General features: G+C 41.0%; 1 pseudogene; it reads left to right on the top strand.

Annotated features, from left to right (window-relative positions):
* Nucleotides 1-1457: 1457 nt before the first annotated feature.
* LOC148041996 (IN2-2 protein pseudogene) lies at nucleotides 1458-2787 on the top strand (annotated as a pseudogene).
* Nucleotides 2788-25509: the final 22722 nt, after the last annotated feature.

Genomic DNA, 25509 nt, shown 5'->3' on the forward strand with positions numbered 1-25509 from the left:
GGATTTGACGAGAGAAGAGCTCTTAGCTCTTCGGATTCGACAGTTGGAGAGGAGATCAGAGGATATTCAGCTAGCTATTGACAGGTTGAAGGTTGCTAGACTAAGGAATAAGGACAGGTTTGACAGCAGGCATCGCTTGCGGCCTAAAGCAATAGAAGAGGGAGATTGGGTATTGGTCTTTGATAGCAGCCTTGAAAATCAGCATACTGCATTTCGGAAGATGGTGAAAAGATGGTTTGGGCCGTACATAGTTAGACATGTCTTTGATAATGCAACATATGAGCTGACTGAATTGGATGGGACAGTGCTTAGAGTGCCTATTGCTGGAAAAGGAATCAAGATTTTCAAGAAAAGGGATGATGAGGACTATGCATTGAAAGAATTTGCAAGAGAAGAGCAACGAGAAGAAACTCCAATGGAAGAGACAGATGATATGACAGATAATCTTGTTGATCTACCAGAAATGCATAATGAAGAGATTGATCTGTTTGTGGATCTAGATGATAATGATCATGGGTAGTTGGCCCATCCGGAGGATGCGCAGGATTAGAGGGGGTGGATGTCGTATTGCTGCGCATTCGAGGTGTGAAAACCATCCAAAAGTTGTGCGTGAGATTTGTTACTTTGTACATACTTAGACGTAGACGTTGTGCTTTGCTTTGCTTGAACATTTTGCTTTCAGTTGGTTCATGTTCAATTTTACAGAAGAGACAAGCACTGTTTGGGATTGAATCTGATATTTGGTATAAAAAAATTAGAAGGAGAATGGGTTCTAGATCTGCAATGAGTATGGTTTTTCCGAGCTTCCCAAGTTGTTTGCTTATGCTGAAGATACAAATGGTATCGACAAGGGAGTTTAAGAAGACCAGTGAATTTTCAGATGAACATGAGGCTCATGTGCAGCTTGCCCTTGAGCATGGAATCCCTGCCATTTCTGCAGTGATGGGGACTCAAAGGATTGGGAATTGATTGGAAGAAAATCAAGAATATGATGGACAAAGGGGGTGTGAAAAAGCAAAAGCAAAACAAGAACTATTTTGAAAGAGCCTTTGTGGGGGGGAAAAAGAATACTATTTTTTAACAGAGAATCGGAAAGGAAGGGAAATAGAAGATACTCTGTGGCTAATCAGAGGAGGGCCCAAAAGGAGACGATTACGGGAACAGAGGAAGAAAATAGACGAATGATGAAGAAAATAGAGGAAGGAGGAAGAGGAAAGACACGCAGAAAAACAGGGAAGGGAGCTATTTTTCAATGACGGTGAATGATATACAGTACTCTGCAGTTCAATAGTGCGACTGGTTTTGAAGAGTATTCTTGGACTTGAAGGAATGAGAAGGATCGATTAAAGGCAGCATGGAGGGGAGGACATTGAAAATGCAGTAGAACAGAGGAACGAAGGGATTTTGGGAGACGACGACAAGGAGAAGCTGAGAGAGCGAAAGTGAGCGAGAGAGCTATGGCAACCTCCCTCCCAGCGGTGCCTCGTACCAAGCTCGGCTCACAGGGCCTCGAAGTGTCTGCCCAGGGGCTCGATTGCATGGGCATGTCCTTCTCGTACGGCCCCCCAAGCCCGAGCAGGACATGATCGACCTCATCCATTACGCAGTCACAGAGCTGGGTGTCACCTTCCTCGACACCTCGGATGTCTATGGACCGCATCTCAATGAAATCCTTCTAGGCAAGGCACTTAAGGGAATACGAGACAAAGTCCAATTGGCTACAAAATTTGGAATCACTATAGAAAATGGACAACGAACATTCAAAGGTGATCCCACATATGTTCGTGCCTGTTGTGAGGCAAGCTTGAAGAGATTGGGTGTGGACTGTATCGATCTCTACTATGTGCATAGAATTGACACAAGAGTACCCATTGAAGTTACGATAGGAGAGATGAAGAAGCTGGTAGAAGAAGGAAAAGTAAAGTACTTAGGTCTTTCGGAGGCTTCTGCTTCCACAATACGGCATGCACATGCAGTGCATCCAATTACAGCTGTCCAGCTGGAGTGGTCTTTGTGGACTCGTGATGCAGAGAGAGAGAGATTATACCAACTTGCAGAGAGTTGGAAATTGGAATTGTCCCTTTCAGCCTACTAGGCCGTGGTTTCTTTTTAGCAGGGACGTATATCTGTCTAACCTCCTCATTCAGATGTATGGAAGCTGAGGGGCTGTGGAGGATGCCAGGTCCGTTTTTGTGGATATGCGTGAACGGAATGTCTTTACTTGGGCTATGATGATCGGTGTATGTGCTCAAACTGGAGAGTTTGATGAGGCCTCTAGCTTTTTCAGCAAATGCACATTGAAGGGGTGATTCCAGATAGAGTTATTCTGGTCCAGGTTGCGTCTGCATGCTGTGGCCAGGACTGTAAGATTTGCTGTTTGATTTTTATGGAACTCCAATTGGTAGAGCAACCAACCAGGAAACAGAGTTTGCTGAAATGTTCCAGGAGTTGGTTGAAGCTTCATGGGACATTGTGAACTTAATGTTGTCATAAAATTCATTGAAATCTTGAATAAAGAATTCCCAGAGAGTGGTGTAAAGAGATAACTGCAGAATTTGTGCAATATTTATGCTTTATCATTGCTTACCTTGAAAGTGGAGTGAATACGGTGATAGTGACAGTGGCAACTACAGCATTGATAGCAATAGTGGCAGTGACAGTGATAGCTGCAATGAACGTGCCAGTGAGCTAGAATTTGCTAAGTTCAACAAAGCTATAACTGCTACTGATTTTTGTAGTGTTCTTTGCTGCATTTCTGTGATGTTAATGTCATGGCTTCTTGAGTGAACTAGGAGCTTCTGAACGGAGCTTCTGAACTATGTATCCAGTTTCTGTATTCGTCTATGAGCCTCAATTGCAGCTGTTAATTATCTCATAAGATGAACTGTACAAATACCATATACACAACATTCACTTGATTGGTCTTCTATCCTGGAATTATTCAAAATCCTCTGTGGATGCGATATTGTTTTCACGAATCCTTTGACAATGCACACCGTGTAAACAAAAACTAGAGTGTGGCTTTCTTAGTGATTTAGTGAGTCAATGCCATTTTAGACATTAGTGTTAGTATCCATGGTTCAAAAATGTTAGATTTTTGGACAAGCTTTGGTCAATTTTTGATATTTTAGATATTGTCTCTTGTAAAAAATCCATAAAACTATAGAAAACTTCTAGATTAGGATGATATGTAAAAGAAAGAATGTATCTTTCAGCCAATTTGAGAGGATTTTATGTAAAAAGAGAGATTGTCAAAATCGCACGACACGCGATCATTGTTTTCAAGCAGTGAACAACACTCCAAAGTGGGAGATGAAAGAGTGATCTGGTAAATTTCTGGTCAGGTGTGCTGGTATTTTAACATCCTTTTGGAGCCAATGAAAGCATCAGATTGGCAATTTGAGCAGCATAGAGAAAGGTATTATTTTATACACGTTTTTGTCTACAAGAATTTTATCTTCTCATAATGCAGGAATAAACTGTCACGCTTCATCTCTGCTTGTATACTTATACATTTTCTATTTCTTTCTGTGAGTATTCTTCTACGTCTTCTATTTCTTTGAACCCCTTCTCTTCCATGGGCTGATATCTTGAGCCATATTCAGAAAATTAACTGCGACAATGTTCTTTTAATTCATTTCTTACTCTACAAAAGACATCTTGTCAAAATATGCAAGTATTATGCATCCCTATGGCAGAGCAATGTTTGTAGATCATTCATAGATTCTTTGAGTTGAATTAGGAGGAGCTTTTTCTCTTATTTCTTGGCTGTGGTAACTTATCCTTATCAAGAACTCAATTTCAAGAAGCAAGTCTCTTTGCCCTACAAGCCTTGTAATTGACTCCTAAACTCTTGTCCCTAACAGCCTACATTGAATGTTATCATATAAAGTTGATTCATGCTATGGCATCATGTATGAATGATGGGATGCAAAGTTTCTTATGATACATGACAACATACTGTACTTGATTTTATAATTTGTGATTGCTCTTATAGTCAAGAAAACAAGCTTGATTTGAGTTAGAACTTATGAGATAATACTCTTCTGATCTTTGCTAAGAACATGCAGTTGGAAGCTCTATTAAACTCTTCAAGAACTTGGCTTGAAACCTTCAACCCTTCTCGGCAATGAAGGAATTTCATGAAAGCCTGTGGGCTGGCCGGCATAAAGGCATATGGGGAATCTTTAGTAAAGTCAAAGAAAAATATATGGTGGAAAAACATGTATCAGGATATAGCACATTTCATTGAAGCCTATTGTGTGTGCCAAATGTTTTCTATGGTCAAGCATCGAGATGGGTTACAACCAACTTATCCTTTGTCTATACATTATAGATGGGTTATTGATCTTATAACTATACCTGCAGGAATATGGAATATGTGATATTTAGTGCTTGTAAGAGAAGATCTAACCAATTAAGTTGAATGCAAAGCTTTAAAAACCAAGACCACTCCAGCTGTTTGTCACTTTTTGCTTGAAGAAGTATTTTACTAACATGGCTGAATTGGCAATGTAACCACAAATAGAGGAGAATTGGATGCCAATGAGGCACACAACTTCTTTGCTCAATTGGGTATTAAGTTGGCTTTAACATCAGCCTACAACCCTGAAGGCATGGAAAAAGTGAGAGAGGGAACCGGCCTATTCTCAAATCTCTAGCTAAGTCTTGTAGAGGAAAATTAAAGAATGGCCTAAAATACTACCTTTTGCACTATGGGCTGACCAGACTAGTCACATTACAGTGATTAGATGTATGCCAACTGAACTTATGCATGGAAAACAACCAATTATGCCAATTGAAGAATCTATTGTCACATGGAGTCTTCTACCTTGGGAGGAAGGCATCAGTAGAGAAGAGTTGCTGACTTTGTGCATATGGCAACTAGAAAGAAGGCCTTAAGATGTTCATGCAGCTATTGAGAAGCTAAAGACAGTAAGACTAAAGAATAAATGAAGATTTGATAAGTGACATCGACTTCGACCAAGAGCAATTCAAGAAAATCACTGGGTGCTTGTCTATGACAACAACCTAGATAATCAATGCAATGCTTCTAAGAAAATGGTAAAGCGTTGGTTTGGCCTATATGTGGTAAAGGTCGTTCATGACAATGCCACATATTCATTGGCTGAATTGGATGGGACAAGTATGAAGATACCCGTAGTTGAAAAAAGAATCAAGCTCTTCAAACAAAGAGAAAGTTCAACATATGAGTTAGAAGACTTGGATGTAATTCAAGATCATGATGACATAGAAGAAGAAGAAGAGGAGACAGAAGATGAAGACATTGACATGGCAGAAGATACTTCTTCTTACAGTGGAGATCCGTAAGACTTTGGCACGTGCTAGAGGATGTGCAGGTTAGGAGGGCGTGGATGTCGTGCTGCTACACACACATCGTGTTTAAAAAAAACTAGAGTGTGGCTTTCTTATTTATTTAGACAGCCAATGCCATTTTAGACATTAGTGTTAGTGTCCATGGCTCAAAAATATTAGATTTTTGGACAAGTTTAGCCAACTTTTTGATATTTTAGATATTATCTCTTGTAAAAAATCCATAAAATTGTAGACAGGTTCTAGATTAGGATGATATGTAAAAGAAAGCATGTAGCTTTCAGCCAAATTGAGAGGATTTTATGTATAAAGAGAGATTGGCAAAATCGCGCGACGTGCGATTTCTGTTTTCAGGCAGTGAACAGCACTCCAAAGTGGAAGATGAAGGAGTGATCTGGTAGAATTCATGCCAGGTGTGATGGTATTTTACCCCCCTTTTGGAGCCAATGGAAGCATCAGATTGACGATATGAGTAGCATAGATGAAGATATTATTTTATGCACGTTTTTGTTTACAAGAGTTTTTTCTTCTCATAATGCATGAATAAATTGACAAGATTAATCTTTATTAGTATTCTTATACATTTTCTATTTCTTTCTATGAGTATTCTTCTACATCTTCTATTTCTTCGAACCCCTTATATTCCATGGGTTGATTTGGGGCTAATATCTTCAGCCATATTCTGAGGATTATCTACAGTAGTGTCTCTTATAGTGATGCCATGTCATCCACACAGAGGAACAATAGCAAGAGGCTATGGAAGCTGAGCATGAATCTCTTGTCTCTAAAGGTATATGGGTTTTAACTAAGTTACCACCTCGATGTACTGCTATTAAATGCAAGTGGGTTTATAAGACTTAAAAAAAACCAGACGAAACATTTGGCAAATTCAACGCAAGGCTAGTTGCCAAGTGTTTCTTCCAAATTGCAAGAGTTGATTACCAAGAAACTTTCTCACATGTTGTTCGTATTACCAATATTCAGGTTTTGTTAGTCTCTGCTATTGAGTCTGATTTGGAGATTCACCAAATGGATGTGAGAACTTCTTTTCTTAATGGTGATTTAAAGAAAGAGATATACATGGAGCAACTAGAGAGATTTCTACTCAAACATAAGGAAAATCTTGCTTGAAAACTTCTTCGGGCAGTCTATGGTCTCAAACAATCTTCACGAGCTTTGTATCAAAAGATTGGTCTCTTTCTTACAAAACAAGGTTTTATCTCTTGCTCTTCAAATCCTAACTTATATGTCAAGCATTGCAATGATAGTTTTGTCATTCTTGCTCTATATGTGGATGATGCCATACTTGTTTCTAACAATCTCAACTTCATTCAACAAGTAAAGAAGGTTTTATCTTTTGGATTCTCCATGGTGAATCTTTGAGACATACACTCATGTCTTCGTATTCAAATTCAACACTATTAAGAAAATGGTATTTTTTTACTACATCAAACAAAGTTCATTGAACATATTATTCATAAGTTTGGTTTGGGTTTTGTACATCTTGCTACTACTCTTGTCTTGTGAGCTCTACCCAAAACTCTCACTTTTTGCAAAATAATGGACAATTAGCATTGCATCAACCTTATGCTAATCTTGTTGGATGTCTTCAATTTGTTGGCTTAAATTCTTGCGTGACATTCTTTTTTATGAAAATTTTATTGGACAATATCTTAGTTCTCCATACCTTAAACATTGGATTGCAACTAAAAATAGCTTTGAAGTATTTGAAAGGCACTAAAATTTTATTGGACAATATCTTAGTTCTCCATACCTTAAACATTGGATTGCAACTAAAACTAGCTTTGAAGTATTTGAAAGGCACTAAAGGCACGAAATTGACAAAAAATATTGCTAGCTAGGCTCTTAGATTGTTAGAGAGCCTCTTTCTTTCTGTCTCTCAATGAATTTGTTCCTAACAATACCTAAAAATAAATTATGTTAGGAATTTCAAAGAATGAGATCCCCATTTTTCCCATTGTAGTAGTATTGTCCTTATTGGTTGAGAGGCTTTCTCTCTCTATACTAAAAGGCCCAAATGTGAGTCCAAATCTCCCCTATTGGTCTGCTAAGGACTGTAGCTTAGCTACTCAAAAAAGCTTGTATACCTTCCTTCTATAAGTGAAACTTGAGCAACGCTATGGTAGTAGGTGGATGCTCCATAAGGTGAGAAATAACTCTCCTTCATACTTCAATAAGAGATTATTGCTATATTTCCAGATGTTTAGCTCTCGAGATAGGTAAATAGTTATATGACTAATCACATTTGTGGTTGTATAAAATAATATAGACATCAATACTTGAAGATTCATCTAGTCATGTTATAGTACGAAAAATGTTTAAATTTTTATCTTTTTACATGTCTAAAAGAGACTAGCTAGATTAAGAGATATTAGTCTTATAAAACTACTTCTTATAAAGGTGGTAACTAGAATTTTATCCTTAAGTGAATGAGATTTTTCCACCCTTAATACCCACATGTTGGTACTATGAAGAAGTGATTTCATAGATCAATTGTATGACCTTAGGTACTAATTGTTTACATCATATTACCATTGTAATATTATATTTGACATATACTATTAAAAATAAATATTCACATCTTAGTGAAGGGTGATAAGCCATTTGTTGTATAGGCTAGGAACAGAAGAACCTAAAATAGATATTCTCTAATAGGCATTAAAAAAGGATGAATCAAATGGATGGTTCTTGGAAAGATGAGCTGGAGATCCACCCTCTGTTGGTTAGTGCTCTACACATAAGTAGAAGCTGTATTCTGACATTGATTCAGGACCATCGAATCAATCATTGAATGCCATGAATTATCAGGGAAAGTTGCCACTTTTGAGGAATAACATTGAAATATGTCATATATCTGCAACTCCAAATACTTGACATACAAAACAGTTTGCAAAACCACATCCCCCATATACCAGCCATATCTACATCATCTGAAATCAACAGATCACCTCGTAGATACATGTAAGACACCAACATGGTATTTCTCATCACAGAATCTTCAAAAACCATACGGACCACTTCATTTAGCAAATCAAAAGACCAAGCCCCACTCCAACCATCCTTTGGAAAAGGAAGATCCATCATTGAAAGCTTCATATACAAGGCTAACTTCTACAACTAATAGTGGACAAAGAAAGAATGGTCCGAAGGAACATACTCCTGAAAGTGCTCAAATGTAGACCATAACAAATCCATCCTGGACTGCAGTCTTTCCACTTTATCTTGAAACAAGGGACATAGTGTGGCATGTCTCTGGAGAACTGTCAAGTCCTACTTAGAGATAGAAGGAATAATAGGAACATTGGGGCTTGGAGGAATGGACCGTGACTGTGCCAGTTGGTCTTGCAACTGCTTAATTTGGGAAGCTTGTGACTCCACTCTGTTATGAGCAGTCTGTAAAGCTGACAATTTTGCATCTAAAAGAGTCTGAGACTCTTGAGCTTCTTTAGACATTCTCTCTTTCTCTTCTAAGAGTTTAGTGACCTCTGACTGAGCTTCTGTTAACTGAATCTTTAAATAATATATTTATTCTCTCTAGGTATCAATCGTTTGTGTTTGCTGCTCCATTTTCTTAAACGGATATGCAAGTGTGTCTTTAGCAGAGGCTAACTCTGAGGTTGCCTTATGCAACTAGTCTTTGGACTGCATCAGTTCTTCATAGAAAGAAGCATACAGCTGTTGAATACAAGTTGTCACTGTGAGTTCAATAGAACTCCGAATGTCATTACAAAGGAATGGAATAGCATCTCCTGACACTAAAGTGTTCAGTGAAGGGACTGATATTTCAAAACAACCCTCTCTATGTGCCCTGAATAAATTGTTACATGTGAGGTAAGCAGGGAGATCACTGCCAGATGTAGCAGGAATTGTGACTGAAGAAAGTATTGAGGGAGTTTTATCTGCCACACGCTTGAAGCACTTCCGCTGAATGACTGATGGAGGAGGAGAATCAAGATTCTCTATATCAATAGGTTCCGACTCTTCTGAAGGTGGAGGGGGAGGAATTGGATCAGATGGAGGAGGTGGTAGCACACCCTTCTTTAGGCCTGAGTATGTCAAGAAAGCATATAGATAGGAACCATAGGTGACATTTGTGACATTTCTCTAGTTACTTTGACAAAATGTTGGTCCATCTTTGTAAGCATGTAAGTACTCCAATCAATAGCCACCCCTTTTAACAGCATCCTGGAAGCTGTGAAGAGCTCTTTGGATAAGTAATAGGATGGTGTTTTGGCAGGCATAAACCTGTCTTGGAGAAACTGGCAGACTAACTTCCAAAGAGGATCAATGATTATGGAAAAAGATACTCTTGAAGTGTTAATCACTTTCTTAACATCCAGAATCTCTTTGGTCTGCTTCTATAGTAACAGCTTGAAAATCTCATCATTGGAGAATAATTGTCAAGCTATAATAAAGGGCTCTCCTTTGTAGGGAAGAGACAAGCCTTCCCTAACCCGCGGGGTCGACTTCTTGTTGTATGATACAAGAAACTCATTACACAGGGATGGATCATCTAGAATCAATGGGAATGAAGCAGCTACGAAAGTTGCAAGTCCTGCTTTCACTATAGGCTCAAAAGCCAGTACGGAAGAATAATTCCTATTGATCAATGGGACATACTGGATAGGAGGAGGAGCATGAGACACCATTCAGATGGAAAGCACACACACCACAAACACAGACAATCACAAAGAATGCATGTAAAACAACCAAATAGCTATAAAAAAGAAATCAATTAAAAGAAGCACACACACATATGCAACTAACCAATTTACCACCCCAAACAACCCATATCCTAGAAAAAATTTGGCATGATCTCTACACATATGCGATCGAAAACTTCATGCGATGCAACAAATAGGCACCCAAAGCCCCGTATCAGACAAGAAAAGAAAAAAAACTTCAAACCGCACCCATAATCGTATCACATAAGAAAACTATAATACCATAAAAATCTAATCAAGACCTGACCATAACTTTGACCAACAATGTTAGTTAAGAGGACTTTACGTGCCCATCCCACGAAGTGTGTTTATTAAAAAGGGTGAAAAAAGTATAGTGAGGGAAAATGGTTTTAATAAAGGATTCACTTTAAGAAATTATTAACAATGGGTGATATTTTATTAGGTTATAAACCTTAATAAGAAAACGACGGTTCTTTCTTAAAATTTTAATTACAATTTAATAGAGTGAAACGGTGCTTTATCGAAATCAGACTACGATTCCCAAATTGGGGTCACTAAATGCAAATTCATTAACTAGAAATTAATGGTGATGTGGAGAACTTTTTTGCCAGTGCGTGCTTTTTTTGTGGCGGTTGGTTCATTCTTATTAAAAATTTCAAGACAAAGTCGCATCTACAAAAGACCTTGACAAATTTCAAGATAGAAGATCAATCTAGCAAGATCAGATTCAATTTGAAAGCTCAATTTCAGATAATATGAGACATACAATCAACTACATTTGATTGGGAGCATCTCCAATAAACGGCTTGACAAAAACTCATGTCAACAAATTTTTCATGTAATCTGAATTCCTATGAAGCTTCTCTTGGAATTTTTTTTAAAAACCACTGATTCAACATATCCATTGGAACAATAAGAAACATGTCTCTCCCAAAGGAACAAAGTAATCTGAAGTAAGATCTAAGAGGTTGGAATATGATCGAGAAGAAATCTTTGTATTCAGGTACAGAAGAGTGATTTAATGGCAAATTAGACCAGATCCACCAATGGTTTCTCAAGGTTTTTGGAAGTAATGAGTGGTAAGCATGCAAGTAATTGTCAATTTCGCACAATTCCAAAGGTTTGACACAATTGTTTAAGCCTTGGGGAAGCAGAACTTGGTTGCAAGCAGTGGAGGATTACTGTGGAAAGAGTGTTTAATCAATACCAGAAGTAATGTGCCAATCAGCATCATTGTATCAATCGTTGGCAGTTATCATCTGGAAGCAGAATCCATTATGGCTGTTCAATAATTCCCACATCATAATCTATCCTTACTTTTTCTTCCCCCAGGCACTTTGCTAGAATTCAGCCACTTAGAAGTGCAGATAGCTGCATCATAACCAGAAAGCCGAAGATGTTTCACCAATAAGCGCCGAATACAGCCCCCTTTGCATTCTGCACCAAGCTGCAGGCAGACGAGGTCTAACTCTTTGATTGCTGAAGTAAGAACAGTGAGCATAAAGAGGACTTCTTTCTCAACAGGAGTAGCATTGAATTTCAGGATCTGGAGGCTTTCGAACAATTTCGGGCCATTTGCCATATCATGGCAGAGAATCGCAACACAATTGTGAAGCCTTATGTGACCAACATTATCCCTTGAACTTTCTTCGTAGGAAATTGAATGGACTCACAACAAAATCATCGCCCAAAATTAGTAAAAATCCAACCAGTACACTGGTTTTCCTACATCTTGAGGAAGCAGTGGCCAGCACCGAATGCCTTAAATCCTCAAGATTGTCTACTAAAATGTCTTCCTAGTATCCAACAATGATTTCTATAGGATTATGCCAAAGATGAGAAGACGTTGACCGAACAGGAAGACGCTCTCTCCTCCTTCTCGACCGAGGGGCATTATGTTTATGAAAATAATCTTCAATAACTGAGTTAATACCTCTCTCAGGCATTTGTTAAGAACCTCTGTGGCCTCAATTACTGCAAGCACATCACCGTTTTTCCTCCTACTTCACTTTTCTCCCCTGATAGAGCTTCAATTACGAGAGTCTGCCATCCTTTGCAGTGCAAGTGATGTTCTCGAGCTGGCAATTCCAGACTTCTAGTTATCCTCGGATTCGATAAGGGATCCCCGATAGAGCTTTTCACTCTTAAGCTCGATGGAGACGATATGGCCTTCGGCTTCGTGTAGTAGCTTCACGGGTATACAGTCTTGTTCAAGGTACAGAATGCTACTGAGAGTGCAGATTTTTCCCTAGTCACGTTTTTCCTGCTCCTTGCTTCTTTTTTCTAGAAAAGCGGCCCAGCCACTCCCAATTGAGCACTCCCATAATGGAGCTCCCCTATATTGTTCCATCATACGTGAATCATACAGATGCGGGAATTTAGCAAAGGGGTTGACTGCAATCAAGATATTTCATGTATATGTCTACTCCAGCTCACCTCAAATTGTCGTTTCTTACTGTTTTTGCATTGCCAAAAGCCTCAAGAAGCGGATTTGACTCCAGAACATGTTGTTCGGCTATTCGTCCATCTGTAATAGCCCTTCCACCCATATAAGTCAAATATTGCATGATAAGTTTTGTTGTCTCTATCTTGCCTACACCACTCTCACCACTAACAAGAATTAACTAGCTTTGAGACTCGTTAATCACAGTCCTGTAAGAAGAATCAGCAACTGCAAATACATGAGGATTTAACTCCCCTAATTATATCCTCCACCATTTTCTGGAGGGCTTTCAACTCATCCATATAAAGTCTCAAATCATCAGTGAAATCCAAGAGTGGCAATACGCTAACACAGTCTCTTGTATCTCAATGCTTATCTGGTAGCAAATCAAGGAATCTTCATCCTGGCCAAGGGCAAGATAAGCACTACCCAAATTCTCCCAAAACATATCAGCCATTGGCTGAAGCAGTCCAAATTCCAATAGTACATCCTTCATCTAGTTAAGCATTTGTTGGATAGCTTCTGGATCTCGTAAACCAATAGATAATTGAATCAAAACATCAAGCATTGCAGCTTGTTCCAACCCTTTTGAACCTTTCTCTAATTGGGCCATCAAGGCCTCATAATTTGCCTCTATAAGAACCATAGCTTTCTCAATGTCTCCTCCCCATGAACTCGAATAATGTTAGGTAGTCTCAACTCATTCAGAATCGTACTCATCTGATTAAAATATGCATGTGTAGAGAAACATATCTGAAAGAAAACTGCACTTTTGTGCATCAGCATTTGGTAGGTTTCCATACTTGGCATACATGCCAACTAGAGCATTACAGATAAGTTCCTCTTGCTCCAAACCCCTCTCCACTATACTGCCCACGCAGAACAAAAATGCAAACACAACAACTAAATATGTACAAAGTAACAAATGTCACACGCACAACTTTTTGGTGGATTCTACACCTCGGATGTGCAACAGTACGACATCCACCCCCTCTGATCCTGCGCATCCTCCAGATGGGCCAATTACCCACGATCATTATCGTCAAAATCCACGAACAGATCAATCTCTTCATTGTGTATTTCTGGTATATCAGCAAGACTATCTGTCATATCATCTGTCTCTTCTACTGGAGTTTCTTCTCGTTGGTCTTCTCTTGCAAATTCTTCCAATGCATAATCCTCATCATCTATTTTCTTGAAAATCTTGATTCTTTTTCTTGCAATAGGCACTCTAAGCACTGTCCCATCCAATTCTGTCAGCTCATATGTTGCATTGTCAAAGACATGTCTGACTATGTACGGCCCAAACCATCTTTTCACCATCTTCTGAAGTGCAGTATGCTGATTTTCAAGGCTGCTATCAAAGACTAATACCCAGTCTCCCTCTTCTATTGCTCTAGGCCACAAACGATGCTTGCTATCAAACCTATCCTTATTTCTTAGTCTAGCAACCTTCAACCTGTCAATAGCTAGCAGAATATCCTCTGGTCTTCTCTCCAACTGCCGGATCCAAAGAGCTAAGAGCTTCTCTCTCGTCAAATCCTCCTACCAAGGTAAAATTGACCAAGTCAAAGCACAAGTCTCAGTCGGCATAACCGATTTCTGACTATACATCAACTTTGCAGGCATATATCCTATGGTAACACTATGAGTCGTATGATCAGCCCACAAAGCAAATGGTAGAAGTCTCAGCCATTCTCCAATCCGTCCTCTGCATGCTTTGGCTAATGCTTTCACTATCGACAGATACCCTCTTTCACTCTTCCCATTTCTCTCTAGATTGTATGGTGTGGTTAGAGCCAACTTGATTCCTAATTGAGAGAAAAAATCTCTAGCTTCATCTGCATCCAATTCACCACAATCTGCAGTGATCTTACCCACATAGCCATACCTGTAGAAAATTTCTTCCAATAAGAACTTACACACTGCACTAGTGGTCTTCATTCTCAAAGGTCTACTCTCAATATGATTGGTAAGATCCTCTCTAGCCAAAACAATATATCTCATCTGCCATAGACCCATAGGCATAGTAACCAAGTCAACTACCCACTTATAATGAATGCATAGCGGATAGGTCGAATGAAGCTCATCTCGATGACGCACTACGGAATACATTTGACAGTCTCTACAAAGTGAGAAACATCTCTGTACATGCCTTTCCACCAATATTTTTCCTTGATTTTCTCATAAGTAGCCCACACTCCTCTATGACCAACCCAAGGACTCTCATGAAACTCCCTCATCACCTGTAACTGGGTCTCTTTATCGCAGACAACCTGCAAGGGTAATCCACCTCTTTTCTTCGGGTGCTTCCAAAGAAATCCGTCTTTGAGGAAATAACCATAGGCTTTTCTTCTGATCTTCTTGAACTCTTCAGTAAGGGCGACAAGAGCCACTGGTAAACTTAATTTTTATGCTTTTGATCCATTGCTTATATAGATTCTGCATACTTTGTGGTCCATTGATCAACCCGAATGGAACCATGGTCATTTCATCCAGTACCGGGAGATCTTCGGCTTTTGACGTCTCTCTAGGGACATCAGCAAGATCATCCATTATCAGAGGAAATTCTTCATCTACACTTTCATAACCTGCTTCGTTTTCTTCCTCATCATTCTCATCCTCTTCCTCTGGAGGCTCTGTCTCTACTTCTGTAGAGGCTCTGTAGGAGAAGAATAGATCTTCTGCCTCTGCACTGCTTTTGTTTCTGTCACGACGATGTGTGGCAATCGTTCTTGTCAGAATCGAGCAAAGGATGCGATTGGTGACTTAAACTTGGCCATTGTCTTTGTGGTAATAAGGAGTGGATTTGTGATGGCGGATCTTATATAGTTCCGTCAACTCCTCCATGATTTTGTTAAGGAAATGAGTACCTCTGCCACTTATGAGCTCGAGGGGACTGCCAAAACGGGTGATAATATTCTCATACATGAACAGGGCTACACTGTTACCATCGTCCCGCTTCACAACTTTAGCTTCACACCACTTTGTGACATAATTTGTACATACTAAGATGTATATGTTTTACTTCCGTCTGGTAGGTGGATCAATGGCACCCACAAAACCAATCCCCCACTTCTCAAACAGTTTTAGGGAAAGAATGGGTTGTAGTGGCATGGCACTTGTTTTAGTGGGTTTCTCCATTCGCTGACAAGCATCACATCTCTTGTGCAGAAATCATATGCATCCTTGTGGAGGGTTCATGGCTATTGCTTCTCCTGCGAAGTGTCTACCACATGGTTCGTCATGGCATGCTTTCAATACTATATCAATTTTATCCCCTATAACACATCTTCGCAGCATTTTATTTTTGCCTCTCTTGTACAATGCACCGCCTAGCAAGGTGTAGGGGGCTAATTCTAACAGGAGCTTCTTCTTCTCACGGCTTGAGATGCCAGGAGGAAACTGTTGAGTTGCCAGGAGGTTGGCTATATATGCATACCAGGGAGTGACTGTTTCAACTAGAAACAAAGAAGCATCAAGAAGGTCTGGATCATCCTGTTTCTCTTCCTCTGTTTGAGGGATCCGTGATAGATGATCAGCTAGGACATGGAAACGACCAGGCTTAGTAACCACTTCAAAATCCAACTCTTAGAAGAGGAGCAACCATCTCATCAATTGTCCTTTAACATCTACTTTGTTCATTAGGAAGGACAGGGCTTCATGATCCATGTAGAACTTAAAATGTGTTGACAATAGATAGTGTCGAAACTTCTCTAGTGCAAATACCATTGCCAAGCACTCAAGCTCTGTCACTGTGTAGTTCCGTTCCCTATCAGTGACCTTCCAGCTTGCATAATAAATGGGTTGATCTAATTTAGAGGGGCCCTTTTGACATAGGACAACACCTAGCCTTTCAACTGATGCATCTGTGTGCACATGGAACTCCATCCAATCAGGAGGCTGTAAGATAGGTGCTTGGATAAGGCACTGTTTTAAGGTATTAAAGGCTTCTTCACAGTCATCAATCCAAAGGAGATCCGCATCTTTCCTTAGGAGATTGTGCAGAGAGGCTGCCTTGGTTGCAAAATGTGCAATAAATCTTCTGTAGTAGCCCAAATGGCCAAGAAATCCTCTCAATTGCTTGACGTTTGTTGGTGCTGTTAAGGTGGCAATCTTTTCAATCTTCGTCGGGTGTGTTGCCATCATTACTCATTGGAAGGTGGCAGGAGCATTACAGAGCCCAAATGGCATCACTCTGTAGGCATAGGTCCCCCATTCTGTGGTGAAGGTTGTTTTGGATTGGTCCTCTTCTCCAATTTGGACTCGATTATATATGTTGAATCTATCCAAGAGGGAATACAGTTCATGGCTTGCCATTGTGTCCAACAGTTGGTCGGTAAAAGGGATAGGTAAATGATCCTTCTTCGTCTTCGAATAGAGCTTTCAAAAATTGACACATATTCGAAGTTTCTCATTCTTCTTGGGTACTACCACAATGGGCGAAACCCATTCACTGTTAGCCACGGGATGAATGAACTCTGCTTCAAGAAGTTTCAATAATTTGGCCTTCACCAGAGCAGAGTAATTAGGATTCTTTCGTCTTTGTCTTTGCCTTACAGGCTTGTAATCAGGCTCTAGGTCAATGTGATGTTGACATACTGTGGGATCAATCCCCTTTAGGTGTTTGTATGACCAAGCTAACACATCTAAGTTCTCTTTAAGTAGGTCTCGCAGGACCACTAGTCCTTCTTCTTGAAGATTTTGACCCACCTTCAGGTGACGTTCAGTACCGTCAGTATCCGAGAACGTCACTTGTCTTTCACCTTCCACTTCACAGATGAATGTCCCACAAATGGCTTCTGACTCTTTCAAGAGAGTAGTGTCCTCGTCTGATATTCTGCTAGAACTAGTGTCCTCCTTCTGAACAGATGACTCATTTGTCTGTTGAGGTTGCTGGAAGGGTATCAGAGCTTTGTTTGCTTCTATGTGAATGGTGATTTCTTTTGGACTTAGGTATTCATCTTCAGAGGATGTGTCCAAGAATATCACATAGCACGGACCTTCTGGGGGCCGTGGCTCTACTAGTTTTGGCTTTTGTTGGTAAGGGGCATCAACATCATCTTTTCTCCAGAATGAATGGTCAGGGCGACAAGAGCCACTGGTAAACTTAATTTTTATGCTTTTGATCCATTGCTTATATAGATTCTGCATACTTTGTGGTCCATTGATTAACCCGAATGGAACCATGGTCATTTCATCCAGTACCGGGAGAGCTTCGGCTTTTGACGTCTCTCTAGGGACATCAGCAAGATCATCCGTTATCAGAGGAAATCCTTCATCTACACTTTCATAACCTGCTGCGTTTTCTTCCTCATCATTTTCATCCTCTTCTTATGGAGGCTCTGTCTCTACTTCTGTAGAGGCTCTGTAGGAGAAGAATAGATCTTCTGCCTCTGCATCTGCTTTTGTTTCTGTCACAGCTTCTGACTCTGCTTCTGCCTCTATCTCTGGCTCTGTCTATTACTGTCTCTGTGACTGTCTCTGTATCCGCTCTATCTCTGTTCTGCCTCTATTCTGTCTCTGTATATATTACTACTCTGTATCTGTTCTGCCTCTGTTTTGTCTCTACGACTGTCATGTAACAGGGAGAATAGTACATTCATGCTTCTATTTCACTATTAGAGGTGATTTCAGAACTAAATTCTAGTTGTGGTAGGAGGTATTCTCCCATTGACAAGGATTTTATTTCGCTTGGCAGTTGTCTTACAGTGCCCACTGTTAGGAAATGTGCCTCTGTTTTCTTAGGAAAGATCTACTTAACATCCTCTTTATCTCCTGATGTACCATCTGTTATCTCATTGGAGGAGTCAATTATGACTTCAATGAATGTGAATCCATTGCCTTTTTGCGATCCATACAGCTTCAACACCACTTTGTTGGGTCCTCTACCTAGGGTCAAGGTTCCTTTGAACTAGTCCGTCCTGGCTCTCGCTTCAAAAAGCCAAGGTCTTTCCAACAACAGGAGGTATGAGGTCCCATAAGAATTTGGTTTGACTACCAGATATGTCAGCCAATAGTCTCTTCCTGCAAGGGTTGTTTTTATGTATGGGAGGATGCCCAACGATTTGATTCTACTTCGGTCCGCCAATCTGATAAGCCACTATGTAGGTTGAGCTCCTTGCAACCCTAAGTCCTTCATTGTCACATCTATCATTATGTTTACTGATGAGCCTCCATCAAACAATGCATCTAAAATAAAGCATCCTTCTATCCATACACTAATCTCTGGGGTTCCAGGATCTAGGAAGGCATTAGCCACATCTACTTTCTTTACAGGCTCCGAGGCCTTATTGGTCTTGGTTGCTATTGAAGGAGCGATCCTTAGTCCATGTCTTCTTATCAAGATGCTTTTGAATTTCTTTCGGCAGCTAGGAGACAGCATTAACAACTATCAGAATGTTAAGTTTGGTTTAAAACTGTCTAGGTCTTTGACCAAGTCATAATCTTTGATAGGATCCACAGGCTTCTCCAACCTACTGGGGAATGGGGCTACACCCATTTTCACATCTGTCATTATGTTTACTGATGAGCCTCCATCAATCAATGCATCTGAAATAAAGCATCTTTCTATCCATACACTAATCTCTGGGGTTCAAGGATCTAGGAAGGCATTAGCCACATCTACTTCCTTTACAGGCTCCGAGGCCTTATTGGTCTTGGTCGCTGTTGAAGGATCGATCCTTAGTCCATGTCTTCTTGTCAACATGCTTTTGAATTTCTTTGAGCAGCTAGGAGACAGCATTAACAATTGTCGGAATGTTAAGTTTGGTTTAAAACTGTCTAGGTCTTTGACCAGGTCATATTCTTTGATAGGATCCACAGGCTTCTCCAGCCTGCTGGGGAATGGGGCTATACCCATTTTCACATCTGTCATTATGTTTACTGATGAGCCTCCATCAATCAATGCATCTGAAATAAAGCATCCTTCTATCCATACACTAATCTCTGGGGTTCAAGAATCTAGGAAGGCATTAGCCACATCTACTTCCTTTACAGGCTCCGAGGCCTTATTGGTCTTGGTCGTTGTTGAAGGATCGATCGTTAGTCCATGTCTTCTTGTCAACATGCTTTTGAATTTCTTTGAGCAGCTAGGAGACAGCATTAACAACTGTCGGAATGTTAAGTTTGGTTTAAAACTATCTAGGTCTTTGACCAAGTCATAATCTTTGATAGGATCCACAGGCTTCTCCAGCCTGCTGGGGAATGGGGATACACCCATTTTCATCTTTCATTTTTCTTCTAATAATTGTAGCATCGATATTTCTTCTGTTTTTGGAAGTGCTTCTGTCTCATCTATCTCCTGGGCCTCTTATCCTACGGCTAGGACTATCTCTGTGATGCTTTGTGGCACTACAGTGCTCTATACTACACTGTTCTGTTCTGTATTGCTCTAACCCTCTATTGGCAAGTTGAAATTCACAGTTTTGGCAGGAGAGTTATTTTCATTCTGAACAACTGGTTCCTTCTTCTTGGTGTGAATGACAGTGGCAACTTCCAACTCTACCAAATTGGAGGCAGGCTCTTGTGCCTTTTGTTGGCTATCAGTGGCATTGGCCTTTACAAGGGCTGAACTTGGACAGTTCTTTGCAGTGTTGCCTTCACCTTTGCATCGATTGTATAAGGGATTGTAATCCACAGATTGTTTATGGTTTGGACAATTTGGGGAGATATATCTCTTTTCTCCACACCTGTAACATTCCACTTCTGATCTCTGACCACCGCGAGACTGTCGTCCTCTGTAACTTTGAGAGGGACACCTCCTTGGACTGAAATTAGGACCAAACTCCCTAGGCTTTGGTCAAATATCTTGTGTTGTCATTTTGGATTCTAGCAAGTTGAATCTTGCATTTTCATCCTTCTGTCTTCATTCATGCATCTCTTTCAGAGAGCAAATATTCTCTATGGTTCTTCCGCAAATAGTAGGAATAGAAGGCTCCAGGAATGGTTGATTTTCAGGTACATTCAGTGGTTATCCCGCTTGATGAAACTTTACGCACCATGTATTATAGCGCATCAAAGTGGATATATTGGCGGTATTCACCTTCAGGGTCTGTAGCTGCTCTGTAATCACATCCATAAGCTCTTTCTTGATACTTGCTGAGTTGGATAAATATTCCTTCATATTTTTACCTCTTGAAGTCCTTGTAGTAGGATTTTGGGAAGCTTCTATAATTACTGCATACACTGGTTGGGTTGATCCAGAAGTTTGACTGTTCTGGTTTTGATTCAGAGCTCCTGTTGAGACTTGGGGTTGTTGATTCTAGTTGGTAGGGTTCCACTGTTATTGAGTCGCCATTGGAGGAACTGTTTGGGTTGATCCAGAAGTTCCTCTGTTCTGGTTCTGATTCAGAGCTCCTATTGAGACTTGGGGTTGTTGATTCTAGTTGGTAGGGTTCCACTGTTGTTGAGTCACCATTGGAGGAACTGTTTGAGGCCACTGTTGTTGTGGTTGAATCATCATTTGAGGCACTTTCGTCTGTGGTGACCATAGTGGATTAGGTGCATTATACTGCGGCACTGTTTGCATCTGAGGATAGGGGTAAGGAACGATCCCCAGGACTGTATTTGGTGGGTATACCATTCCAGGCATGGGAGGAGGTAAGACTCCTCTTCCTGGAGTCATTGACAGCCTTGCTTCAACTTCTTCATACAATCTTGCACCTTCCACTGTAGCTTGCAGATTGACTGGTCTTCTCAATTCCACGAACTTGCAAACTTTTGGTTGTAGGCCTCTAAGGAACACCCCTTTCTGAATTCCTTCGTCCAAATGATGGTTAGTCTATCTCTTCAGGATGGATTCCATTCGTGAGACATAAGCTTCTACTCTTTGTCCAGAGGACTGACTTAGGTTCACGAACTCCTCTCACATCCACTCTTCAAAACCTTCACGCCTGAATTTAGTAAGGAAGGCCAACTTTAGATCTTTCCAAGTGCCAAAATCTCCTACTACTTGTCTCTCATACCACTGAAACAATGCGCCTTTGAAAGTGGTGGGGAATATTGCTAACCAATGCTCAAGGGTTCTAGAATTGTTAGCCACACATGCTACCATGAATTGTGCTACATGAAGATCATGATTTTCATTGTACTCTCCCTTAAAAACTAGCAATGGGACTACATTTGTTGGCCTATCTTCCATATTTCTAGGATGAATCTGACTAGGAAGGGGACCTTTAGTTGCCATGGGGACTTCTGTAAAGAGTGCTTTTAAGGCGTCAAAGGAAGCTTCTGCTACGAGCTCGTTCTCAGCTTTGATTTTTGCCTTCTCTCTTCTCACGTACCTCTGGACTCGTTCTACTGCTTGTCTCTTGATTGTGTCACTCATCAGGGCTTGGCTCCAACCAGTTGGTCTCTACTCACCAGAATAGAATCAAAAAGGGGTTTAGTCTTTGGGGGATTCTCTGGCCAACATCTCTTCTACTTTCGTCTTTTCAACATCTCTGAATTCGGCTTTCAAACCACTACAGAGGGGGAGATATTCCGTTCTGAAAGTAGTTGTTGTGCCATTATAATAATGCCAGCTTTTGAGGGTTTCAATAGTGTATGTTGTGAAAAACACTCTGTCTACCAACTTCCAATGGGTTGCTAATTGGACATACATAAGATTGTCAGTGCACCAAGCATCCCACGTATCCTGCTGTTGAGCATCCAGGAACAAATTCCAACTCTTTTCCTTCTTGTTTTCGTGAACCTCCACTGACCATGACTCTTGAAGCTTCTTCACAATCTCCCAAGTCTTGATGATGTCTGGAAACTTCTCAATGAATGCCAAATCTTCCATGGGTGGTCATTCTCTCTATTTTTGCTCTTCATTTTGTTCCCAAGCAGTTTGCCACCAAGATGCAAGTTTCTACTGCTTCAACAGGGAGAGAAAACAGTCCACCACATAGAGCATGTATCATGATAGTAATATGTTTCCGCCATTGTGGAGGCTAGGACAAGCCCCATGTATGAGAGGTCTCTTTGCAAGAAGAACATTATGCTAGGAGGCACAAGTATGCTAGGGCTCTCTAGCCATATATCCCTTAGGTTTATTGAGGATCAGCCTAACCCCTATGAGCCTAGGATGAGCTTATTGAAAGGTCCTATTTACTTTTCTCTCTTTCTCTCCCTCTCTCCTTTCCTCTCCCTCCCTCACCCGGACCCTCTCTTTTTCTCTTTCCTTATTAGGTTTAATGATTTTTCTCTCTTTTTCTCTCTTCTCTCTCTCTCATTTATTTTTCTATCTCCTCTCCATCTCTCATTTTCCTTTCTCTCTTTCTCTCCCTCTCTCATTTCCTCTCCCTCTCTCACCCTCACTCTCTCTTTCTCTCTTTCTCTATTAGGTTTAATGATTTTTTTCTCTTTTTCTCTCTCCTCTCCCTCTCTCATTTCCTTTTCTCTCTTTCTTTTCCTCTCTCATTTCCTCTCCCTCCCTCACCCTGACCATCTCTTTCCCTATTAGGTTTAATGATTTTTCTCTCTTCTCTCTCTCATTTATATTTCTCTCTCCTCTCTCTCTCTCATTTTCCTTTCTCTCTTTCTCTTCCTCTCTCATTTCCTCTCCCTCCCTCACCCTGACCCTCTGTTTCTCTCTTTCTCTATTAGATTCAATGATTTTTTCTCTTTTTCTCTCTCCTCTCACTCTGTCATTTTTTTTCTCTCCTCTCCCTCTCTTATTTTCCTTTCTCTCTTTCTCTCCCTCTCTCATTTCCTCTCCCTCCCTCACCCTGACCCTCTCTTTCTCTATTTCCCCATTAGGTTTAATGACTTTTCTCTCTTTCTCTCTCTCCTCTCTCTCTCTCATTTCTTTTCTCTCTTCCTCTCCCTCCCTCACCCTCACCCTCACCCACACCCTCTCTTTCTCTCTTTTCCTATTATGAATAACATCTTCTCTCTTTTTCTCTCTCCTCTCATTCTCTCATTTTTTCTCTCTCCTCTCCCTCTCTCGTTTCCTTTTGCTCTCTTCCTCTCTTCCTCTCCTTCTCTCATTTCTTCTCCCTCCCTCTCCCTCTCTCATTTCCCTATTATGTTTTCGTCTCCCCCCCTCTCCCTCTCCCTCTCCCTCTCTCATTTCCTCCCCCTCCCTCCCTCTCCCTCTCCCTCCCCCTCTCTTTCTCTCTCTCTCCCTCCCCCTCTCCCTCTCTCTCTCCCTCTCATTTCCTCTCCCTCCCCCTCTCTTTCTCTCTCCCTCCCTCTCCCTCTCTCATTTCCTCCCTCTGCCTCTCTCTCTCCCTCTCTCATTTCCTCTCCCTCCCCCTCTCTTTCTGTCTCCCTCCCTCTTCCTTTCCCATTTCCTCCCCCTCTCCCTCTCCCTCTCTTTATGTCTCTCTCTCCCTCCTTCTCCCTCTCTCATTTCCTCCCCCTCCCTCTCCCATTTCCTCCCTCTCCCTCTCTTTCCCTCACTTTCTCTCTCTCTCCCTCCCTCTCCATCTCTCATTTCCTCCCTCTCCCTCTCCCTCTCCCTCTCCCTCTCCCTCTCTCTCATTTCCTCTCCCTCTCTCAATATACACAAATTATACAAAAAAAGAGAGAGAGTAATATACACTCTCCCTCCCTCTCATTCTCTCATTTCATCCCCCTCCCTCTCCCTCTCCCTCTCTCCCTCCCTCTCTCTCCCTCCCTCTCTCTCTCTTTCTCTCTCTCTCCCTCTCTCCCCCTCCCTCTCCCTCTCCCTCTCTTTCTCTCTCATTTCCTCTCCCTCTCTCAATATACACAAATTATATTAAAAAAAGTAAAATAGAGAGAGAATGCATTGTCCCTCCCTCTCCCTCTCTTTCTCTTTCTCTCCCTCCCTCTCCCTCTCTCATTTCCTCCCCCTCCCTCTCCCTCTCTTTCTCTTTCTCTTTCTCTTTCTCTCCCCCTCTCTTTCTCTTTCTCTCCCTCCCTCTCCCTCTCCCTTTCTTCCCCGTCCCTCTCCCTCTCCGTCTCCCTCTCTTTCTCTCTCATTTCCTCTCCCTCTCTCAATATACACAAATTAAACCCTAAACAAGTAAAAGAGAGAGAGAATGGACTCACTGTAAAGATTTACAGGAGGGTTTGGCGGCTCCTCCTCTCTTTCCCGAACGGCAACAGCAGCGGTGCTGGCGGTGACAAGCCTTCTTTCTCTCCCTCTCTCACCCTCTATGCAAACGGTCGCTCTCTCTCTCTCTCTCCCTCTCAAAAAGTTTTACGAATACGCGAAATGAAACATGCTTGGGTTCCCACCCGCTTTTTTTTTCTGTGTGGGGCGTCGCTATTAGCATCGCATTTGCGACACTAGTAGCAATCCAAATAGCGACGCCGCTATTTCTGCGTCGCTAACCACCGTCGCTATTCCTTTGTTTCCTTGTAGGGAAGAGGATGGGATAGAAATTGGACCTGGGTTAAGTGCATGTTGATCTCTTCTGGCCATCTTTACTTGAAGACCCTTCAAATTCTTTGAAATTTATTCCACCACGTCTTCGGCAGTTGCTTTGGTAGATGGCCTGACAACTGCAGCAGGAATAGGCATAGGCATAGGCATAGAAGTAGGCATAGATAAGATGAGGGGTGGAAGAAGTGGAAGGAGAAGTAGGAGAAGTCGAGGTAGGAGAAGACATGGTTAGGGGAGTTTGTATACCATTTTGTAGGCAAGCCTTCGATCTTCGCCTCTTCGTTAATGTAGAGACTGCATCAATAGCATCTTGCCAATTTGTCTTCAATCCCATAGGCTACCTATGGTCTTCAAGAAGCTCTCCCAACTCATCTTGAAGTGCAAGATCAACTGCCTACAAGAAAAACTCTACTTTCTCCGAGTTTAGGGCTCTTTGTTCAAGTGCATCCAACTAGTTGTAATATTCTTCAAACTCGCGCAATAACTCAGAAGCAACAAGTCCTTTCTTGGGCTAATAGACCCACTCTCTGAATGTCTTTCAAGAAGAAATACCATAATTCTCTACGAAATATTCATCTTCGAGCGCCTTCTTGAAGATATTCCAATTTGAATCTTGCACAACTAACACTCTAACCCACAAAGAAGGCATATCAAGCCGTAAGAAATAATTGTTCCAGTTGGCAGGAACT

This window comes from Lygodium microphyllum, chromosome 1, assembly GCF_053477565.2.
Source record: "Lygodium microphyllum isolate KBCC chromosome 1, Lygodium_microphyllum_v1.1.10, whole genome shotgun sequence".
NCBI classification, from domain to species: domain Eukaryota; kingdom Viridiplantae; phylum Streptophyta; class Polypodiopsida; order Schizaeales; family Lygodiaceae; genus Lygodium; species Lygodium microphyllum.